This window comes from Tamandua tetradactyla, chromosome X, assembly GCF_023851605.1.
Source record: "Tamandua tetradactyla isolate mTamTet1 chromosome X, mTamTet1.pri, whole genome shotgun sequence".
Classification (NCBI taxonomy): domain Eukaryota; kingdom Metazoa; phylum Chordata; class Mammalia; order Pilosa; family Myrmecophagidae; genus Tamandua; species Tamandua tetradactyla.
The window spans coordinates 3,260,176-3,275,593 of NC_135353.1; the positions used below are offsets into that span (position 1 = coordinate 3,260,176).

General features: G+C 37.9%; 1 protein-coding gene across 1 annotated transcript in view; it reads right to left on the minus strand.

Moving 5' to 3' along the window:
* Positions 1-15,418, minus strand: part of LOC143671486 (melanoma-associated antigen 10-like) — a 143,979-nt gene that overhangs the window by 38,338 nt on the left and 90,223 nt on the right. The gene's annotated exons all lie outside the window — the stretch shown is intronic.

Consider the following 15,418-nt stretch of genomic DNA (forward strand, 5'->3'; position numbering starts at 1 on the left):
AATGGTGAGGAGAAATCATCCTGTGGGTGGAACACTGAGCACTGCATTCAGTTGTTCTACTTGTTTGGAAGGAGAACTGACCAGAGGTGCATTTGTATACTGATATTTGGGGTATTGCTAATAGTTTGCCTGTATGCTCAGGACTTGGAAGGATTAGAAAATCCTTGATTAGAAAATCCATGATTCGAAAATTGGCAACAAAAAGCTCTCAGGAAGAGGTATATGGTAAGACCTTTCTGAGTCGGCAAAAAATATGAAGATATCCATGTCCTATGTGAATGCTCACCAGCATGTGACTTCAGCAGAGGAAGGTTTTGATAGTCGTGGATAAGATGATCCATTCTGTGGATACAAGTCATCCTCTTTCCACAGTGACTCCTGCCATTGCCCAGTGGGCTCATGAACAAAGTGGGCATGGTGGTAAGAATAGAAGTTATGCATGGTGTGCTGGTTTGAATTTGTGGACCCCAGAAAAGCCATGTCCTTTAATCCTCATTCAGTATTCCTAGGTGGGAGTTTTTTAATTATTCCCATGGCAATGTGACTCATCTGAATGTGTGTATTAACTTTTGATTAGAGGGAGATGTGACTCCACGCATTCCAGGTGGGCCTTGACTAGAATCCTTTAAAAGAGGAAGCATTTTGGAGAGAGTCCCTTTTTAGAGCCACGACAGAGCCCGTGCAGCCAGGAGATGCAGAAGGAAAGCACCCTTGGGAGAGCTTCATGAAATAGGAAGCCAGGAGAGAAAGCTAGCAAACACTGCCATGTTTACCATGTGCCTTTCCAGTTGAGAGAGAAATTCTGAACGTCATTGACCTTCTTAAACCAAGGTATCTTTCCCTGGATGCCTTAGATTGGACATTTCTATAGACTTGCTTTAATTTGGACATTTTCATGGCCTTAAAACCTGTAAACTTGCAACTTAATAAATTTAATAAATTCCCCCTTTTAAAAGCCATTCCATTTCCAGTATATTGGATTCTGGCAGCTAGCTAACTAAAACAGATTTTGGTACCAGAGAAGTGGCTTGCTGCTGTAGCTTGCAAATACCAAACATGGAATAGCTTTTTAAATGGATAAGGGGGAGATTCTGGAAGAGTTGAGAGCAGTTTGATAGAGAAGGCCTAGAACACTTTGAAGAGTCTTCTGGTAGAAATGCGGACTCGAAAAATGTCTCTGACAAGGCTCTATACAGAAATGAGGCATGTGTTATTGCAAACTAGAAGGAAGTTGATCCTTGCCTTAAAATGGCAGATAATCAGGCAAAATTGACTAGTGGCTTTGGCTGGAAGGCAGATTTTAAAAGCCATGAACTTTGATACTTAGCAGAAGAAATTTCCAAATTAAATGTGGAAGTGAAATGTGACAAGAAAGAGATAGCTGAGAACTGAACTCTTAGGTACAAAGAAACCAGAAATTGATGTTCTGGAAAATTCTGGTCTCCCAGGAAGGGAAACCCCAGAGGATAGTGCCCCACTCAGCCATTTCAGAGAAAGCCATGTTTGGAAATGGAGTTATCCAGGAAGGATTTTTGGAAACTCATTATGTCAGATGGGCATGATCTGAGCTTACTACATAGAAAGCCAACAAGAGTGTTGTGGGACCTGTATAAATGGAATTTCTGTCAGTCTCAACTGGGGGGCTCAAAAAAGGGACAAAGTGAAAGAAAAATAACTTCAGAGGCAGAACTATGGAAGCTAAAGCCTAAAGTCAAGAAGCCTCGGGCCAGAAGAGTGGACCCACCAAGTACTTGGAGAGGGTGAGTTTGCCCCAAAGGCAGAAGATGGGACTTCTACCTCCTTGCAGTGGAAGAGTCATCCCACCTCAGGACTTAGAGAGGGTACAGCACTTTCTTGGAGATTGGGGAGAGCCTGGCTGTCACCACATTGAGGGGTTGAGTCTGTGCCACAGAGATGGCAGAGAGCCCAGGGGCAGCCCTGATGTGTTGAGAGGGTGGAGCCGAAAAAAAGTTGGTCTCCCCAATGACCCCCAAGGCTACATTCAGAGAGAGGCAAGCCACTGCACAGACCCTTGGAATGGATGAGACTGCTGCTTTCTAAAGCCTTGAGGATAAATGACTCTCAGACTTTGAAATCTAATGGAGTTTGCCCTGTAGGTTTTTGAAACTGCATGGGTCAGGTGACCCCTGTGTTCCTTCCTATTTCTCCCTATGGAAATGGGGGTATGTATCCTATTACTGTCCCTCCTTTGTATGTTGGCAGCAGATAACTTGTTCTGAGTTTTACAGGTCCAGAGCCAGAGGAGAGTTTTGCTTTAGGACAAACCAAGCTGTAACAGACTTTCATAAGACTTTGTACTGGTTTTAATCATATATTGCATTTGCATTGTTGCTGAAATGGTTTAAAGCATTCTGACATTGTGACGGAATGAATGTATTTTGCATTTGGAAAGAACGTGTTTTTTGGGGGTCCAAAGGGTGGAATGTGCTGGTTTGAATTTGGGGACCTCAGAAAAACCATGTCCTTTAATCCTGGGTGGGAGTTTTTAATCATTCCCGTGGAGATGTGACTCACCCGATTGTGGGTATTAACTTTTGATTAGTGGGAGATGTGACTGCACGCATTCCAGGTGGGCCTTGACTGGAATCCTTTAAAAGAGGAAACATTTTGGAGAGAGTCCCTTTTTAGAGCCACCACAGAGCCCACACAGCCAGAGACCTTTGGAGATGGAGAAGGAAAATGTTCCTGGGAAAGCTTCATGAAATAAGAAGCCATGAGAGAAAGCTAGCAGGCACTGCCATGTTCACCACATGTCTTTCCATTTGAGAGAGAAATGCTGGGTGTCATTGGCCTTCTTGAACCAAGGTATCTTTCTCTGGGAGACTTAGATTGGATATTTTTACAGACTTGCTTTAATTTGTACATTTTCATGGCCTTAGAACATTTAAACTTGCAACTTAACAATTTCCTCCTTTGAAAAGTCATTCCATTTCTGGTATACTGCATTCTGGCAGCTAGCTAACTAGAACACATGGGCCCAGCAACATTAACTTCCACTCACCAAGGCCGACCTGGCTATGGCCACTGCTGATTGCCCAATTTGCCAGCTGTAGAGACCCACACTCAACCTCCAGTATGGTACCATTTCCTGAGGTAATCAGCCCGCTACCTAGTGACAGGTTGATTGCATTGGTCCACTTCCATCATAGAAGGGGCAGCAATTTGATCTAACTGGAATAGACGCATACTCTGGGTATGGGTTTGCATTCCCAATGCTTCTGCCAAAACTGCCATCTCTGGACTTACATAATGGTGTATCCATCATCATGATATTCTACATGCATTGCTTCTGATCAAGGAACCCACTTCACAGCAAATGAAATGTGGGAATGGGCACATGCTCAAGGAATTTCGTAACCTTACCATATTCCCCATCATCCAGAGGCAGCTGGGGTGATAGATTGGTGGAATGGCCTTTTGAAAACTCAATTACGGCAGCAACTAGGTGGAAATACCTTGCAGGGATGGGCCAGTGTTCTCCAGAAGGCTGTGTATGCTCCGAATCAGTGTGCACTCTATGGTGCTGTTTCTCCCACAGCCAAGAATCATATCCAGGAATCAAAGAGTGGAAATGGGAATGGCACCACTCATTATCACCCCTAGTGATCACTAGAAAAATTTTTGCTTTGCATCCCTGAAACCTTAAGCTCTGCTGATCTACAGGTCTTAGTTCCAGAAGGAGAGTGCTCCTTCCAGGAGACATAACAATGATTCCATTGAACTGGAAGACTGCCACCTTGCCACGTTGGGCCACTTTGGACTTCTCATTACTGTACTGGAAGGGGTAATTAATCTTGATTATCAACGGGAAATAGGACTGCAATTACACTATGGAGGTAAGGAAGAGTTTTCCTGGAATACATGCACTCCCTAGGGTGTCTCTTAGTACTACCATTCCTTGTGATTAAAGTCAATGGAAAGCTGCAACAACCCAATTCAGTCAGGATTTCCAATGGCCCAAAACCTTGAGGAATGAAGGTTTGGGTCACCCCACCAGGCAAAGGACCACAGCCAGTTGAAGTGCTTGCTGAGGGTAAAAGAAACATGGAATGGATAGTGGAAGAAGGTAGAGATAAAAATGAACTATGACCATGTGACCAATTACAGAACAGAGGAATGTAATGGTATTAATATTTCGTCCTTGTTTTGTTTGTATTTGTACATAAAGCAAATATTTTGTTTTCTTCTTATCATATGACATAAGTTGTATTGTTCCTGTTAACAGTATTTAAGTTATAAAATATCAAGTTTAAGAGTGAATGTTACCTAAGGGCTTGCACCCTATTCTGGAGAGATTTAGTGCATTTTTCGTTATACACGAGATGATTGAGTATCGTTAGATGAAGCATATATCTGCCATTGTGTTATATTTAGAGACTAAGTGTGGTTTAAGGTGATGTGCATGTGCATAGCTGCCAAGTTGACAAGAGGTCGACTGTGGTGGTTGATTTCAGGTGCCAACTTGGCCATGGAATGGTGCCCAGGTGTCTGTCTGGTCAGGCAAGCACTGGCCTACCCATTACTGCAAGGGTATTTCATGGCTGGTTGATATACCAGAAGGCTGGTTTATTAAATCATCAGTCAGTTGATTGTAGCTGTGGCTGATTACATCTATGATCAACTAAGAGTGTGCCTTCCACAAACAAGAGAATCCAATCAGTTGGATTTGATCCATTAAGTTGAAGACTTTTCAGGGAGAAGAGAGAATTTTCACAGCCTGTTCAGCCAGTGAGCCTCTCCTGTGGACTTCATTGAGACCCTTCATCAGAGCTGCCAGCCTTGTAGCCTGCCGTGTGGATTTTGGACTCTTGCATCCCCACGATTGTATGTTTATAAATCTCATATCTACAGCTATCTCCTTTTGGTTGTGATTCTCTAGAGAACCATGACTAATATATGCAGTTTAGTGATTTCTAATTTTAACATTCATTTTTATTAAGAAACACATTTTACATCACTGACAAATGTATATGTATAATGAATATATACTCATGTATATATTCACACATATATATGTGGTTCACTCTGATACTCACTATTTACTTGTAGTACTTTTTTTGTATTCTACTAAAATTATTATTTAAAGGCCAGCCCTTGCCCACTGAAGTAATTGTTTCAAGTGGTTATTAGTGCAGGTTCTGCTCTCATACAGCCTCAAGCAACCCCATCTTTCCTGCTGTCCTGATATAACCCCATAGCTACGGCATCTGTGGTGAGGGTTGTCTCAGGCTTCTGCAGTGAAGCAGGGGCACACGTTTAAACACTTTCCTCATACCTATCCTGTCATCTGCTGTTGATTTCAGGCTATGGACCCCCTCATAGGAGTTCCTATATTTGCTGCCCCACCCCCACTCTCCACACCCTGAACACAAGAACCAATTCAACAGTCTTCAGTCTCACCGGGGGGTTCCCATGATTTGTTGTCTAGATTTTGTAATATATATATATGACCCTTCCAGAGTTTTCCAGGGTTGATTTTGACAGCAGAAGCCAGCATCCCAAGCTTAATTGCCATCAAGCAGTTATATGTAAGACACCAAATCTGTAAATAATTTAAGAACAATTGGCATCTTTACAATACTCTGTTACTCATCAATGAATATGCTACACAGCTTTCTTTGTTTGGGATTTCTTGTACCTGAATCTAACAGGAAACTTATAGTTGCTTCCAGAAGTATCAATACATTTTTTGTTAGGCTTCTTTTTAGTTAATTTGGGGATTTTGTTGCTCATGTGCATGGGATATTTTCTATTTTATGTTCTAATTAGTTAGTATTTTTGTGTGACACAGCTTCTAATTTTGCTCTAGCTATCTTCATATACCATCTTTCTGAAGTCACTTATTCATTGACTATTCTGCTTGCTTATTCCTTTGAATTTTCTTGCTAGATGATCACATTGTCACCAAATATTTCTTTCTTTTTGTTATTCTTATCAATTATTTATTTTGATGCCCATAGCTCTGGTTTTGTGTTCCAACGCAGTTTTGACAATAGAGGAGATAGCACACATTTTTGTCCTGTCCCTGGCTTTAATGAGAATTCTTTTAATATTTCACATTAAGTGTGTTTGCTAAAGATTTCAGGAAAGTGAAAAGTTTTTAGCATGAACTCCTGTTGAATTTCTTTCAGAGGCTGTTTATGTACCTATTTGACATAATCAAATATTTTTTTCTCCTCTAACTTGTATGCAAGGGATTATAATTGAAAGCAATTTTCTATTGTTAAATCATATTTTCATTTCTTGGGCGCAAATTTTTTGTTCATTTAATTCATTGCTATGTTTAATATGTTATTAAATTATTTGGGATATTTGCTGTAATTTGAGTGAGCTTGGCCTAAGTGTTCTTTTCGTGGCGCTTTGGTGGAATTTTTCTTTTACTTGGGTGTCCTCATCTGGTCTTTGAATCAAGAAGAGCTAGCCTGGAAAAATGAATGGAATAATTGCCCATCTTTTTGTATTCTTTGGAAGAGTTTACATAAGATGGCAATTTGTTTTCTACCGTTTCAGAGACCTGGCTTCCAAAATTGCTTTGTCCTGGAACACTTGAAGATAGCTTGGCCTTTGAATAAAGTTTCAGTTTGTGTTGTTTGATAAGAGTTTTCTATTTCTTTATGGACCAATTTGAGCATTTGCTTCTTTTCTAAAAAGTGATAAATTTCTCTTAGGATACAAAAATTAATAACATTATATTTCTAATAAAACTTCTCATTGTGAAACTTTAAAAAAAATTCAAACATACACAACCATACAGAGAATAGTATTGAGGAGAGTTATACCCCTGCTCACACTCCCTCTCTGCCACTGGAGTAATGTGAGGCAAATCCTAGAAATTTTACAATTTTATCTCTATAAATTTCCATATGCATTTCCAAAATATAAGGACTTTATTATAAAACAGAAACCCAATACAATTATCATTTCTAAAAATTTTAAATGTCATTAATATCATCAAATGTCCCGTTACTTTTCCTATTTACCTGATAACCTTGTACTTTTTAAAAATTCTATTTTTGTGTACAATTATGATCTGCATTGTGATTGTTATGGCCCTTAAACTTAAAAAAAAATCTATAGGTTTTACCTCCCATCTTCTCTTTTTCCTTGTTTTTTTCTTGGGGCGTGGGGTGGGTGGGTGAAATCAGGTCTTGTGTTCTGTCTGCTTTCCCCATAGTGTGGATTTTCCTGAATGACATTGTGATGTCCTATAACATGTTCTTCAGCCCCAATATTTCTTTAAATTTGTCATTAGAGGTAGAAGCTAGTCAGATTATATTACTTATGTTTGCTTGTTTTTGTGTGTTTTTAGATAGATGGGTAAACCTCACCAAGGATGACTTTAGTTTAGAGTGGCCACTTCAGGGAATATTTGAGCAAGCTAAAATAGTATAGTTGAGAGGTGAACTTGTAAAGGGAAGTTCCCAGACTCCACAAATGGAGTGGGGGGTAATTTTATATTGGTAGTCAGATGATTCTGAAAGACAAACTGACTGTAAAATAGCCTCCATAAAATATTCCTAAAAGAACAGTAAAAACAAAACAAAAACTCGATACTAGCTCTACAGCTCTCCCTTAGAATCCCTCACATATTTTTTGCAACTACCCTTTCCACTTGTTCCTCCAGAGCCTGTAGGCTAGTTGTCACCCAAAAGTAGACCATCTACTGACCCAAGAATACCAACCAGCACTGAACTTAAATCCTGGACCAGGGCTGAACACTGTAAAGCATTATAAAAAATTTCTTAGGCCCCAAGAAATTTCAGACTAAATTCATAGAAGAAATTAAAATCCTAATTGGGGCATATGACCTATGGCTTCCAGACTTACATCAGCTAGTCCACATGTTAAGAAGCTTTAAAAAATGGAACTTGCTCATTTTGTTGTGGAAATTAGCAATTCTGAATTCTGTAGGGTAGGTTGCAAGCTGGGAATGCCAATGAATGTTTTTGATGAAGTCCCAGGAGAAGCTGGTTTGATGAAGTAAGGATGGAAATTCTCCTTTCAGACTGCTGAGATCATCACTTCTTTTAAAGCCTTCAACCTTATTGGGTGGGACTTCTTTCATTGTTGAAGGCAACCTACTTTGTTGATATAGATGCAATCAGCCATAGATTCAATCAACTGACCAATGGCTTAAATCCATGAAATATCCTCTCAGTAACAATCAGGAAGTGCTTACATGACCAAACAGCTGGACGTCATAACCTAGCCAAGTTGACACATGAACTTATCTATCACAGTCCACCCCTTATCAGCTTAGCACCCACACACATCTCCTTAAACCATACTTAATCTCTAAATAAATACATTGACAGTCATATTTTTACCTAACATAATTCAACTGCCCTGCATATAACCATATAACCCGAAACAAACTGTTTTCCCCGAAGAGAGTGCAAGTCTCTGGGTAACATTCACTCATTTGTTTATTTATTTTTAAAATATCCACTCTTAAACTTGATGTCCTGTAACTCAAATACTATAACATAAAGTTAATATGACTTATGTTATGCTATAGGAATTGGCTCTCATGACTGTGAGGATTGGCAAGACCAAATTCTATAAGACTGGCTGCAAGCTGGGAATTCTGATTAAGGTAGAGATAGAAATTCTTCTTCCAGACTGCTGGAAAAAATCAGTTATCCCTTTAAGGCCTTCAACTGACTGGATGAGACTTCTATCATTTCTAAAGGCAATATCCTTTATTGATTTCAGTAGAATCAGCCATAGATGCAAACAGCTTCCTTATGATTTAAGTCCAGAAAATATTCTCACAGTAACAATCAGACCAGCATTTGCTTGACTGAACAACTGGACACCATAACCTAGCCATGTTGACCCACGAAATTAGTAATACATTTTCCCTAACTATCTCAAAGCAACTCAGAATTTTCCCCAACCTGTAACCAAAAGACAAGTTAGAGGATCTAGGGGACTTCCTGGCTGCTGCCACCAGTGGGTCCCAAATTTTTCTCAATTGGCTGCTCTTTTCTATGAATTAAACCTCAGTAACCAAATCTTACAATGGGAAGAATGAAATGAATTGGTTTTTACTAAATTAAAGAAAGGCTTAATACAACTACTGACCTTAGGTTTCCCTAACTACAATTTACCTTTTTCGCTATTTGTGCATGAAAATCAAAATCAAGCATTGGGCTTTCTCATGCAAAACATGGCAGTCAACAGCGCACCATAACTTACTACTGTATTCAATTGGATTCATTAACAAAAGTTTTCTTGGCTTGTTTTAAGCACAGTAGCTGCCACTACTGAATTAGTTGAAGCATCAGTTGATTTAGTCCAAGACCACACCTTGCACTTAGAAGTACCATACAGGATGCGGAGAGAGCAGAGAATGCTGCAGCACCATGAAGCAGAGAGTCCACCAGCAAGCGACCTTCGGAGATGAAGAAGGAAAATGCCTCCCGGGGAGCTTCATGAAACCGGAAGTCAGGAGAGAAAGTTAGCAGATGATGCCGTGTTCACCATGTGCCCTTTCAGCTGAGAAAGAAGCCCTGACTGTGTTTGCCATGTGCCTTCCCACTTGAGAGAGAAACTCTGAACTTCATCGACCTTCCTGAACCAAGGTATCTTTCCCTGGATGAATGCCTTTAATTGGACATTTCTATAGACTTGTTTTAATTGGGACATTTCCTTGGCCTTAGAACTGTAAACTAGCAACTTATTAAATTCCCCTTTTTAAAAGCCAAAAAAAAAAAGAAGTACCATACAATGTCTACCCGCTTTTAATTTCAGGGAAAACATCAAATATCAGCTATCAGACTGTCTTCTTATGAAATTGCATTGCCTTCCCCTTTAATCTTAAAAAATTGCATGCCTTCCCTTTATTTTGAATTTATTACATACATATTATCAATATATACAATATTAGTGTATTTATTGGGACATGAACAATATACAAAAAGGTAATTTTCATGCATGTGTGGTTAATTATATATACAATTAAGCTTTTAAAAAATTAGACTGTGATCCTTAATATTGTTGTTATTAGATTTTTTTTTTTTTTTTGCATGGGCAGGCACCAGAAATTAAACCCGGGTCTCTGGCATGGCAGGCAAGAACTCTGCCTGCTGAGCCACAGTGGCCCACCCATTCTTAGATTTTTTTTAATGCAAGATCCACAAGCAGTGATGCTGTTTTCAGACTTTCTCTACTCTCATTACCCACAATGGATTTTTAAACAAATATTCAAAGCTTTTCTTTCTTTTTCTTTTTGGGATAAAACATTTGGTATATAACATAAGTAAAAAATTGTATGGAGTGAGTCTAGCCAAAAACTAAAGGACAAATACTGTATGGTCCCACTGATGTGAACCGACATTCGAGAATAAACTTGGAATATGTCATTGGTAACAGAGTCTAGCAGGAGTTAGAAACAGGGTAAGATAATGGGTAATTGGAGCTGAAGGGATACAGACTGTGCAACAGGACTAGATACAAAAACTCAAAAATGGACAGCACAATAACACCTAATTGTAAAGTAATCATGTTAAAACACTGAATGAAGCTGCATCTGAGCTATAAGTTTTTTTTTGTCTGTCTGTTTGTTTGTTTGTCTTTTTTTTCCTTTTTCCTTTTTTTTACTATTATCATTATTTTTATTTTTTTCTCTATATTAACATTCTATATCTTTTTCTGTTGTTTTGCTAGTTCTTTCCCTAAATCGATGCAAATGTACTAAGAAATGATGATCATGCATCTATGTGATGATGTTAAGAATTACTGATTGCATATGTAGAATGGAAAGATTTCTAAATGTTGTGTTAATTTCTTTTTTTTCTTTAATTAATAAAAAAAATTGTATGGGAGTGATGGTATTTTTTGTTTTAATTACATCCATATACTTGTTCTGTATTTTGTACTATAAAGCAGATGTTTTTTTAAAATGCCTTGCTCAGTTCCTCAGAAAACTAAATATTGATTTACCCTATGACCTGACAATACCACTACTCAGTATATATCCAGAAAAGCTGCAGTGACACAAACAGACACTTGCACCCCGATGTTCATAGCGGCATTATTCACAATTACCAAAAGATGGAAAAAATCCAAGAGCCAATCAGTAAACACGCAGATAGACAAAATATGGCACAAACAGACAATGGAATATTATATAGCAGTAAGATGACATGAGTTCCTGGGCCATATGGCAACATGGATAAACCTTGAGGACATAATGCTGAGTAAAATAAACCAGGCACAAAAGAATAGACACTGTATCGTTTTGCTATTATGACCCTGGTAAAGGGAAATTCAGAGGTCAATAATGTAGAATGTAAGGTACCTAGAGATATAGAGAAGTGAGAGACACGTGAATGGTTAGCTAATGAGGTTGAACTTAGATGTAAAGGAAGAGATAGAAGTGAAGGCAGTTCACTAGTGGGTCTATAAGTAATATTGCAATATTGAAGGTGAACATGATTGAAAGGGGTTGTATAGAGCCATGTGTCCCACGAATTAACACTACAAATATAAATAAGTTCTGGCATGAACTACATAAAAGCTATGAATCTTGTGCAAAGAATCAATAATAGAGGGATATGGAGGGAAAGTACTCTTGCATGCTGCGGCCTATAGTTAACAGGAAGACATCAACAGTACCAAAACAAAAACAATACCAGGAGTATATAATTGGTGGGGAGAGATTGGGGGAGGTTTATGTTTTATATTTGGTGAGTCTGTGTTTATCAGTTATTTTTCTCTTTGGAGCAATGAAAATTGTCTAAAACTGAGAGTTTTGATGATTGTACAACTAAGTAAGGATACTGTAAAACTTTGCTTTATTATTTTTGACATTATCCATGGATGCCTAATGGACAGAGGTGGCTGAAAGGTACATTGACTGAGAAGCCGAAAAGTGAACTATGGTGTAGACACATGATGTAATATTGTGCAGCTACAGAAAGGAACAAAGTTGTGAGGCATGCAATGAAGTGAATGAAAGTTGAGGACATTATGTTATACAAAATAAGTCAGAAACAAAAGAACAAATTTGTATGGTCGCTTATAGAAAATACGTATAAGAAAATTGGGGCTTAGGTTGTAAGCTCATATAGTGGTCACATTTAGTCCAGAGCTATAAATGTTATTTCTAGATTCTGAGATGCTTTCCTATATGTGTATAACCTGGTATTTCCCTGGAAGTTTGGGTACTTGTGTGACACTAAGACTCAGAGTTGGAGTTTTGCAGCTCGGAAAGTCAGCATTGCCACATACAATAACTCTTACAGAAACCAAAAAAGAGATCAGCTTTCAATTAGAAATAAGAATGAAGCCAATAGGTTTGGAACAAAGGTAAATCACAATACAAGGCAAAGGAAGATATTGCCTTTATTTTAGAGCTTCACCTAATATATGAGACCAAAGGAAGAGAGGTTATTTTGTCCAAAACCTAAATTTTCTGTAGCACACAAACTAACTCAACCTGTCTGCATAGATCATTTCAACAACCCAAACACATGGAACCCAGAATGAGAACAGGAACTTCTAATTTTTGCATAGCTTAATGTAATACCTGGATATACCCCAGAGTATGTTGGGTAGATTAATGAAAAGTATTGGCAAAGTCCCCTGAGGGACTGGAGAAAAATATGGAACTATTAACTATTAAATTTTACTACCTGGGAAAACCTTGATACCCTCTCAAATATTAGTAACTCCCAAGTTAATAGACCAAGACCTTGATCTTGACGCCTGCTCTTATGAAACTTATTTCTGTAGTGGAGAAACTAAGCCTACTTATAATTATCCTAAGAGTTACTTCCAGAAATCCTCTTTTGTTGCTCAGATGTGGTCTCTCTGTCTCTAAGTCCAACTATTCAAGGAAAACGACATGACATTCAGGCATGAAAGTCTCCCTGACAACATGGGGCATGACTCCCAGGGATGAGCCTGGCTCTGGCACCATGACATCAACAATATACATAATATTCCATTGTATGTATATACCACATATTGTTTATGCACTCATTTGTTGATGGGCACTTGGATCGTTTTCATCTTTTGGCAATATTGAAAAATGCTGCTATGAACATCGGTGTGTAAATGTCTGTTGGTGTCTTTTTTTCCAGATCTTCTTGGTGTATACCTAATATTGGTATTGCTCAGTCACAAGGCAACTTGATACATAGTTTTCTGAGGAACCACCAAACTGTACCATTATGTATTCCACCAGCAGTGAATAAGTGTTCCAATTTCTCCACATCGTTTCCAACATTTGTAGTTTTCTGTTTGTTTAAGAGCAGCCATTCTCACAGGAGTGGGGTAGTTTCTCATTGTAGCCTTGATCTGCATTTCCCTTATAGCTAATGAAGGTCAGTATGTCTTCATGTGCTTTTTAGCCATTTGTGTTTGCTCTTCAGAAAAATGCCTATTCATATACTTTGCCCATTTTATAATTTGGTTGTTTGATCTTTTGTTGTTGAGTTTAATAATTTCTTTATATACACAGATTATCAAACCTTTATCTGATATGTTGTTTCCAAATATTTTCTCCCATTGTATTGGCTGCCTCTCCATCTTTCTGACAAACTTCTTTGAGGTACAGAAGTTTTTGCTTTTGAAGAGTTCCCATTTTATCATTTTTTTTCTTTCATTGCTTATGCTTTGGGTATAAAATTTAAGAAGCTACCTCCTATAATTAGTTCTTGAAGATGTTTCCCTATATTATCTTCTAGGAGTTTCATCATACTGACTCTTATATTTAGGTCTCTAATCTGTTTTTAATTATGTTTTGTATAGGGTGTGAGGTAGGGGTCCTCTTTCACTCTTTTGGCTATGGATATCCAGTTCTCCTTTGTCCATTTATTGAAAAGACTATTTTATCCCATTTCAGTGGATTTCAGGGCCTTGTTGAAGATCAGTTTACTGTGGTCTATTTCTGCACTCTCAATTCTATTCCATTGGTCAATACTTCCATTTTTGTGCCAGTCCCATGCTGTTTTGACCACTGTGGCTTCATAATAAGTTTTTAAATCTGGAAGTATTAATCCTCCCACTTTATTCTTCTTTTTAAGGGCACTTTTAGCTGTTCAGGGTCTCTTTCCCTTCCAGATGAATTTGGTAATTAGCTTCTCCAAGTCTTCAAAGTAGGTTGTTGGAATTTTGATTGGTACTGCATTGAATCTGTAGATCAATTTTGGTAGAATTGATACCTCCACTACATTTAACCTTCCTATCCATGACCATGGAATGTCTTCCCACCTATTTAGATCTTCTCTGATTTCTTTTAGCAGTGTTATGTAATTTTCTGTTTACAAGTCCTTTACATCCCCAGTTAAGTTCATTCCTAGATACTTGATTCTTTTAGTTACTATTTTGAAAGGATTTTTTCCTTAATTGACTCCTCAGTTAGATCATTGCTTGTGTATAGAAACATTACTGGATTTTGCACATTAATTTTATAACCTGCCACTTTGCTGAATTTGTTTAATAGCTCAAGTAACTTAGTTGTAGATTTCCCAAGTATAATATTATGTCACCTGCAAATAATGAAAGTTTTACTTCTTCCTTTCCAATTTGGATGCCTTTTATTTCTTTCTCCTGCCTGATTTCTCTTGCTACAACTTGCAGTACAATGTTGAATAACAGTGGTGACAGAGGGCATCCTTGTCTCATTCCAAATCTTAGGCAGAAAGCTTTCAGCATCTCACTTTTTAGTATTTATTTATTTATTTTTAGCATGGGCGGGCTCTGAGAATCGAACCTGGGTCTCCAGCTTGGCAGGTGAGAATCCTTGCCACTGAGCCACCTTTGTACCGCCCAGCATCTCACTTTTGAATACGATGCTGGCTAAGGGGCTGGGTTTTTTTTTTTTTTTGAAATTTAATTCTTATTTATACATACATAATTACAATAAACATAAAATTATCAGGAAAAATGTCACTGCCATTTTGTTTGCAGGGAGAAGTCAGGAAGTGGAACAATGACAATATTCTAAGACAGTTCCAGAGTAGCTAGTTTAAGAATGCCAAAATTCAATGACTAGAAAATCTCAAATACAACTAAATAACTCTGCTATAGCTTAATAAGTGCCATGAAATTATTAGTGTACATTTCAGTTTAGTATAGAACTACATTTTGTATTTTATAAAGGCAGTAATTATATATTGGCTTTTGATCTAGATGCTTCATTAACATCGTTAAGTGAAGGTAATGGTAATCACAATTTTTTACAATCTACACATACTAGTGTTTAATGCTTAAATGGAATGAACCAGTGTTTCTTAATTGGCATCTTAAATACCCACATAAACAGAATTAGAAAAAAAAACTATCAAAGGCAATCATTAGAAATGTAATATGACAACACATTAAAAATGCAGTTTACCACAGAAATGAAGTAACAGGATCAGTACTCACTATATAAAGGTGCTTC